A 9,320-nucleotide genomic window follows, 5' to 3' on the forward strand; every position below is an offset into this window, starting at 1 on the left:
GATAAGCACACTGAAGGATTCTTATTACAACTCGTCGATCCGAGTATTTAGGTGTAGAAACGGCGGAGCAGCTCCGCATTCCACGAGCGTGGCTCGTCTTCTTTCTTGGCTACATTGTAGAGGTGATACACCCCGTTGTGGAGCACCTTGGTGATTATGAAGGGACCTTCCCAAGCTGGAGCGAGCTTGTGAGGTCGTTTCTGATGCACTCGGAGCACAAGGTCTCCTTCTTGGAACGCTCGACCTCTGACATTACGGGCATGGAATCGGTGCAAGTCTTGCTGATAGATGGTCGATCGGATCAGAGCCATCTCACGTTCTTCCTCCAGGAGATCAACTGCATCTTGGCATGCCTGTTCAGCTTCAGCTTCTGAGAAAAGTTCCACTCGGGGAGCGTTGTGCAGCAAGTCGCTCAGAAGCACAGCTTCAGCGCCATACACCATGAAGAAAGGGGTTCGGTTAGTCGACCGGTTTGGAGTTGTTCTCAGTCCCCACAAGAAAAATGGCAATTCAGTCACCCAAGCTCCAGCAGCATGCTTGAGATCGCGCATCAGTCGGGGTTTCAGTCCTTGAAGGATCAGTCGGGGTTTTATATTCCTTGAAGGACCAGTTTCAGTCCTTGAAGGATCGCGCATCAGTCGGGGTTTCGACTGCGGGTGCGCAACAGATGCGTAATCGACCTGAGTACCTTGGGAAGCGTAGAATGCCCTAAACTCATCAGAATCAAAGTTGGAGCCATTATCTGTGATAATACTGTGAGGGACTCCATATCTAAATATCAGCTCTCTGATAACTGATGGCAGTGCTTGAATCAAGGTTCTTGATAGGCTTGGCTTCAATCCATTTGGTGAATTTGTCGACTGCCACGAGAAAATGAGTGAAACCACTTCTACCAGTCTTGAAGGGTCCAACCATATCCATCCCCCAAACAGCAAATGGCCAGATGAGTGGAATAGTCTTCAAGGCAGATGCGGGCTTGTGACACATGTTTGAGTAGAACTGGCAGCCTTCGCACTTGTCGACTATATCTTTTGCCATCTCATTTGCACGCGGCCAACAGAATCCCGCCAGGTATGCTTTGGCCACGATGGTCCGAGAGGACGCATGGTGACCACAGGTCCCCGAATGGATATCATTTAGAACCATTCGACCTTCTTCTAGTGTGATACATTGCCGATCGACTCTAGTAACACTCTCTCTGTAAAGCTGTCCACCTATCACTGTAAAGGCTTTGTATCGACGAACAATCTGATGGGCCTCATCTTCATCTTCTGGAAGCTCCTTTCTAAGCAGGTTTGCAATATATGGCACTATCCAGTCGGGGGTGATTACCAAAACTTCCATAATTAGGTTGACCATGGCCGGGACTTCAATCTCAGTCGGATCAGTTGAACTTTTTGGCTGTGGGGGCTCCTCTGTGAAAGGATCCTCTTGGACTGATGGGGTATGAAGATGCTCCAAGAACACATTGCTGGGTATAGGCTTCTGAGTGGAACCTAACTTTGCCAGGTCATCAGCTGCTTGATTCTTGATTCGGGGTATGTGATGAAGCTCTAACCCCTCAAACTTCTTTTCCAACTTCCTTACTGCATTGCAATAACCGGTCATAGCTGGGCTCCTAATATCCCACTCCTTCATCACTTGATTGACCACTAAATCTGAGTCGTCGTAAACCATCAGGCATCGGACGCCGAGTGAGATGGCCATACGCAACCCGTACAGAAGTGCCTCATATTCAGCTTCATTGTTGGAAGAATCAAAGTGAATCTGGAGAACATAACTGAGTTTATCGCCTCTTGGGGATACTAGGACCACACCAGCACCAGAACCATTCAACATTTTGGACCCATCAAAGAACATAGTCCAATGTTTCGAGTGAATCTGAGTCGGCTGCTGCTGTCGATCCACTTGGCGAGGAAATCTGCTATTGCTTGGGACTTAATTGCTTTCTTTGCCTCGAACTTGATATCTAACGGAAGGAGTTCAATCGCCCACTTTGCCACTCGACCAGTTGCATCTCTATTGTTCAGAATTTCTGATAATGGAGCATCGCTGATGACTGAAACTGAGTGATCTGAGAAGTAGTGTGCAACTTTCTTCGTGGTCATATAAATTCCATAAACAAGCTTCTGATAATGCAGATATCTTTGCTTGGATGGAGTCAAGACTTCAAAAATATAGTACACTGGGCGTTGAACTTTGTAGGCTTTGCCTTCTTCTTCCCGCTCGACTGTGAGCACTGTGCTGACAACCTGTCCAGTGGATGCAATGTATAGCAGTAGAGGCTCTTTGCTGACTGGGGCAGGAAGCACCGACTGGGTGGAAAGCAGGGCTTTGAGCTCTACAAACGCTGCTTCGGCTTCAGGAGTCCACTCGAATTTGTCAGATTTCTTCATCAGTTGGTAAAGAGGTAATGCCTTTTCACCGAGACAAGAAATAAATCGGCTCAATGCAGCCAAACAACTAGTAAGCTTCTGAACGTCATGTACACGCACGGGGCTTTTCATTCAGAGAATTGCTCCAACCTTTTCTGGGTTTGTGTCGACCCCTCGTTCAGAAACAAGGAAACCGAGTAACTTTCCACCTAGGAAGTCCACCACCTCGAACGTTAACTTTTCCTTACGGTAATTCTTAAAATCACCGAAAACCACATCAAGAGTGATCTGACCGAGTGAATCAGCCTTTTTTCCGGGGATGACTCCGTGGAATCTCATGTTGCTCTCGCTGAGTTTGGACATCGGAATGCCCATTCCTTGGAGGGTCTCTGCATACAGAATGTTCAGACCACTGCCACCATCCATCAGAACCTTGGTCAGTCGGGTGCCCCCAACGACTGGGTCGACCACCAGCGCTTGCCGCCCAGGGGTGGCAACGTGCGCTGGGTGATCGGACTGGTTGAATGTAATGGGAGTCTTCGAACACTTTAAGTACGTTGTAGTTGCCGGAGCAACCATATTTACTTCATGATTGATAACCTTCAGTCGACTCTTGCTTTCGATGTCAGCAAAAATCACTAAAGTGGCATTAACATTGGGGTAGCCACCATCTTCCTCTCTATCCTCGTCCTTATCAGATTCCTTTTCCTTTTCACTGGGCTGACCCTCTCGGAAGCTCTGAATAAGGAGTCGACATTGTCGAGTGGTATGCTTGGGATAAATCAGGTTTCCCTCTTCATCCTTCTTGGTGTGTATATGACACGGCAAATCAAGCACATCATTTCCCGCGTGATATTTCACTTTCTTGGGAATCCACAGCCCCTTGGCCTTTCCTTTGAATTTTCCTTGGGTCACAACTGCGGCCTCACCAGGACCTGCGGGTTCGGCTTTGCACTTCTGCTTCCGACTGGAATTCCCTCCTCCGGTGTCCTGGGCGACTGGCTTGTGCTTGCCACTGCGGAGTCGGTCTTCTTCCTCGCCGTTAGCATACCGAGTGGCTATTTCCATCATTCGGGGCAGGGACATGTCTCCTGTCCGACCGAATTTCAGGTTAAGCTCTCTGTACCGAACGCCCTCCTTGAAGGCGCAAACTGCCTGATGTTCTGACAAATTCTCCACGGTATGATGAAGAGTGTCCATCTCTGGATGTAATCCCTCAAAGTTTCATTCTGTTTCTGAACACAATGTTGTAATTCTGTGAGCCCTGCAGGTCGTTGGCAAGTGCCTTCAAAAGTCCTGACAAACACTCGGGCCAATTCTTCCCAACTGAATATACTTCTGGGAACCAACTGATTCAGCCAAGCTCTGGCTGAACCCTCTAACATTATGGGGAGGTGTTTCATAGCTACATCATCATTTCCGCCACCGATTTGCACAGCCACTCGGTAATCCTCTAGCCAGGTGTCAGGCTTCGACTCACCGGTGAACTTACTCACTCCCGTTGCCAACCTGAAGTTGGGAGGGATCTCAGCAGATCTGATGGCTCCGCTGAAGCATTCAGGTCCGGAGACATGAACTCTGCCACTAGTCGGATGGTCTCTGTCTAGTCCTTCTCTGTGTGCTCGGTTTCTGTCGACCAGGCCTTGTACGATAATCGACCTTGCGTCAAACCCAGGCTCTCTTGGGTCGACTGGGACTCTTCGCTCATCGCCATACATACGCCTGTCATCATACTGCCGGGGCACGTACGATCCGCCCCTCGGAGTGGGCGTAGGCACTCGACGACGGCCATCACGGACGAGTCGATGATCATACTGCTCGTGGTTCCAACCCAAGTACTGTTCCTGGCGGTATCCACGGCCTTCACGCCGCGGAGGCGATCTTGGATTGTGAGCCGACTAGACTGTGTCCCCCACTACAGATCTGCTGTGGATCCTGTTGCGCGACTGAGAAACGACTGTGTTTTGCTCACCTGCTGCCTGGAGCAGCGCTCTGATCTACATCAAACGTCTTCTAGCCTCTGATTGGGATGGCTGAATCGACTCTGCTATACGGGCTGCAGCTGTAAGATTCTGGATTGGTGTGCGGTATACCTGCGGTTCAGGCGGAAACAATTGTCGGTGTCGTCGACTGGATTTGGGGATCTGTCGTCGAGCGCGTTCGTCGAGTGAATGTTGGGGGTTCTCCAGACGCGCGTGCTCAGCCAAGGTGGCCAGGCGCGCAGCCTCCAAGGCCCGAGCCTCAGAGGTTTATCCGATGATGGGGGTGTGGAGGGCCTCCATGTTGCGCCGATGCAACTCATCCCTCTGCTACGAAGTGAGGGCTTCAGGACGATATTCCTCATGACCATGCGACGAGCCGCCATCGCCATCGCCGCCGCCACCGCGACGGAAACCAGGCGGGCTGCATGGCGTGTCAACCATCAGGACTTCCACCGCAGGGTCACTGCTGTCACACTCGGACAGAGTCTCGACGGAACCCGTCGACAGGTCGAATGGTCCGTAGAGAGATTCGTCGGGTTCCATTGCCGCGACTTGAGGGGTGGCCGACTGACGAGCCACCGCATGCTTTAGCCACCGCTGAAGCCGCGATCGACCAGATCGCTTGCGACGGCGAGCGGTGGGGAGAGAAGATGCTGCGGGAGTCGACCGATACTGGGTCGACGGCTGCTGTAGAAGGACGCCGTGAACACATGCGCGAAAGTGCGTCGCCCCACGGATGGGGAGCGTCTCGACGTCGAGGGGGGCCTCCTGGAGCCAGGCAGAGTCGTCGGCGACGAAGACGAGCGCGCCGAGACGGATCTCGCGGCCCTCAGCCAAACTGCCGCCAGAAACCGTGATGAAGGAGATCGAAGAAACTGCAACCTCGCCAGAAGTCGCTAAGACACCTACCCCACGGTGGGCGCCAACTGTCGTGGGAGTAAGTCTGACAGTAAGAATAGGGGGTACGTAAGAGGAGGCAAGATCCTAGCTACGGTAAGATTGTGCATGCAAGATGTACGAGTTCAGGCCCTTCTCGGAGGAAGTAACAACCCTACGTCTCGGTGCCCGGTGGCTTGGTCGACTGGATTATGCGTGAGATTTACAGAGGGTGCAAACCCTTGTGCCAGTGGAGGGGGTGGCTTATATAGAGTACGCCTGGACCCTGCCATCCCACGTTACACAAGGTTCAATGTACATTAAGATCGGGCGTTTCTGGTAACATCGGCTATAAAGAGCTATAAATGATCTTAAATACTGCGGAGTGAACACTTGACCATTGCCATCCTGTGTGTCTTTAGGTCTTCCTTACTCCGAGTGGTTTCTAGTACGGTCGAGTGACTTCTTCTTGGTCGAATGGAATTGGGGTATCCGAGTGAGGTTGAAGGTCGAGTGGATTGCACTCCTTGGTGAACTCAGTCGGTTTCTTCTCTTGTGTTTTGAATGTCGACTCTAGGGCAGTGTCCTTGGGTAGGGTGTCTAGGTCAGGCCTATGACCCTACCCTAGGTACATGTCATCATCACCACCATCAATCATTAGATATCTAGGGACTCCAAACAATGTGAAAATAACTTCCTTAAGCATTTTAATTGAAGTATTGTGATCAGCACTACTGGTTGGAATAGCTTCTACCCATTTAGTAACATAATCAACAGCAACCAAAATATGTGTATACCCATTAGAGGAAGGAAAAGATCCCATGTAATCAAATCCCCAAACATCAAATGGTTCAACAATGATGTCGCTTGAAGCTACGTCGGTATTTCCCCAAAGAGGAAGGGATGATGCAGCACAGCGGCGGTAGGTATTTCCCTCAGATATGAAACCAAGGTTATTGAACCAGCAGGAGAACCAAGTAACACAACGTAAACAACTTCTGCACACAAAATAACAACCACTCGCAACCCGACGTGTTAAAGGGGTTGTCAATCCCTTTCGGGTACGACGCCTCAAACGGTGCGGACGTGAGATAATTTTGTAGTAAATTGATAGATCGAACGCCAAATAAAATAAATAAGAATAAAATGCAGCAAGGTATTTTTGTATTTTTTGGTTTAATAGATCTGAAAATAAAAGCAAGGAAAAAGTAGAGCGCAAAGCAAATATATGAGAAAGAAGACCCGGGGGCCGTAGGTTTCACTAGTGGCTTCTCTTAAGAAAAATAGCAAATGGTGGGTGAACAAATTACTGTTGGGCAATTGATAGAACTTCAAATAATTACGACGATATCCAGGCAATGATCATTATATAGGCATCACGTCCAAGATTAGTAGACCGATTCCTGCCTGCATCTACTACCATTACTCCACACATCGCCCGCTATCCAGCATGCATCTAGTGTATTAAGTTCATGGAGAAACGGAGTAATGCAATAAGAACGATGACATGATGTAGACAAGATCTATCTATGTAGAGATAGACCCCATAGTTTTATCCTTAGTAGCAACGATACATACGTGTCGTTTTCCTTTCACCTCTTCCCATTGCAAGATAAATAGATCAAGTTGGCCAAACAAAACCCAAATATCGGAGAACAAATATGAGGCTACAAGAAATCATGCATAAAAGAGATCAAAGAAACTCAAATACTTTCATGGATATAAAAAGATAGATCTGATCATAAACTCAAAGTTCATCGATCCCAACAAACACACTGCAAAAGAGTTACATCATATGGATCTCCAAGAATCCAGCGAGAGAGAGGAATCCATCTAGCTACTAACTATGGACCCGAAGGTCTACAAAGAACTACTCACGCATCATCGGAGAGGCAACAATGGAGGTGGTGAACCCCATCCGAGATGGTGTCTATATTGGATCTGCTGGTTCTGGACTCTGCGGCGGCTGGATGAATATTTCGTCGACTCCCCCAGGGATTCTGGAATATTGGGGTATTTATGGAGCAAAGAGGCGGTCTGATAATCCCCTAGTGGAGGCAATCATCGTAGCAATTTCCGAAGGTGGAAGTGATAAGTATGAAGTGTCGAACCCACAAGGAGCTAAAGGTAAGATCAATATTCTCTCAAGCCCTATCTGCCACTGATACGACTCTACGTACACCGAACGTTTGCTTCCAACTAGCAACGAGAAATAAAACTACGTTGTGGTTATGAAGAGGATCACTTTGCATGATATCGAAGAGCTAAAATATAAAAGTAGGTGTTGTTATCATAAATTTAGAATATATTACTAGATATTATAAATAAAGAGAGTGGAATAATGATGGGTCGGTGTGCGGAATTATCCTAGGCAATCGTTAACAAGACCGGTAGTCGTCATTGCAATTTCATATGAGGGAGAGGCATAAGCTAACATACTTTCTCTTCTTGCATCATATGCACTTATGATTGGAACTCTAGCAAGCATCCGCAACTACTAAAGATCATTAAGGTAAAACCCAACCATAGCATTAAAGCATCAAGTCCTCTTTATTCCCATACGCAACAACCCCCTTACTCGGGTTTGTGTTTTAGTCACTCACCAACCCACTATAAGCGAATCATAAACGTATTGCAACACCCTACAGCGGGAATCCCTCACGCTTGCGCGACACGGAGGGCACAATAGGACAGCACCAAAATAAAACATACAACTCATACCAATCTAGATCATTAATCAACCCAAAGACAAAGGATATCTACTCAAAACATCATAGGATGGCAACACATCATTGGATCATAATATGTGGCATAAAGCACCATGTTCAAGTAGGGATTATAGCGGGGTGCGGGAGAGTGGACTGCGTAAAAGAGATGAGGATGGTGATGATGGTGGTGATGTTGATGACGACGATCACTGCGGTGATGATTCCCCTCCCGATGGCACTCTGGCGCCACCAAGAGAGAGGAGGAGAGGTTCTCCCCCTTGTGCTTCCTCCTCCATGGCCTCCCCCCTAGATGGGGAGAGGTTCTCCCTCTGGTCCTTGGCCTTCATGGCAATGATTGCCCCTCCGGGATCCTCCTCCATGGCCTCCGGTGATGATGGTCTCCTCCGGCAGGGTGCCAGAGAGGGCCTAGATTGATTTCTCGTGGCTACAGAGGCTTGCGGCAGCGGAACTTCCGATCTAGGTTATTTTCTAGGAGTTTCTGTACTTATAGGAATTTTTGGCGTTGGTTTCACGTCCGGGGGGGGGGGTCTCCGAGTCGTCCACGAGGCAGGGGCCCACGCCAAGGGGGGTGGGCGCGCCCCCAACCTCGTGGACAGCTCGGAACTCTTTTGGCCCAATTCTTTTACTCCAGGGGCTTCTTTTGGTCCATAAAAAATCATCAAAAATTGGCACGTCAATTGGACTCCGTTTGGTATTCCTTTTCTGTAAAACTCAAAAACAAGGAAAAACCAGAAACTGGCACTGAGCTCTAGGTTAATAGGTTAGTCCCAAAAATCATATAAAATAACATATAAATGCATATAAAACATCTAAGATGGATAATATAATAGCATGAATACTTCATAAATTATAGATACGTTGGAGACGTATCAGCATCCCCAAGCTTAATTCCTCCTCGTCCTCGAGTAGGTAAATGATAAAAGAAATAATTTATGAAGTGTGAATGCTAGCAGGTGCACAAGTTTGATCAATGCTAATTTCAATCACCTTTTTTAGCATCATTATATGTCATAACTGTAAGTGCATCTAGTGCCCCTTAGTGATTTTGGTGTATTGAAGACTTATAGGTTAAGGGACTAATGCGTTTGTGAGTGTACACAGATCTATAAGTCTATGAGGAGTTTGATATTTACAGAGAAAGTCGACCCCTAAAAATGAAGTTCTTCGACTGAAGACTTTGGATTTCTGAAGACTTTGAAAGTGAAGAAATTGGTGTGACCTTGAAGACTTAGTATTCATTTGAGGAATATGAAGCGTGAAGACTTTTGTTTTCGTAGTTTTCATTTTTCTCTTTCTTGAGTCATAGGAAACACCGTACTGTTAAAGGGGGTCGAGGAAATACTAAGGAAAAATTTCCA

This window comes from Triticum aestivum, chromosome 6D, assembly GCF_018294505.1.
Source record: "Triticum aestivum cultivar Chinese Spring chromosome 6D, IWGSC CS RefSeq v2.1, whole genome shotgun sequence".
NCBI lineage: Eukaryota > Viridiplantae > Streptophyta > Magnoliopsida > Poales > Poaceae > Triticum > Triticum aestivum.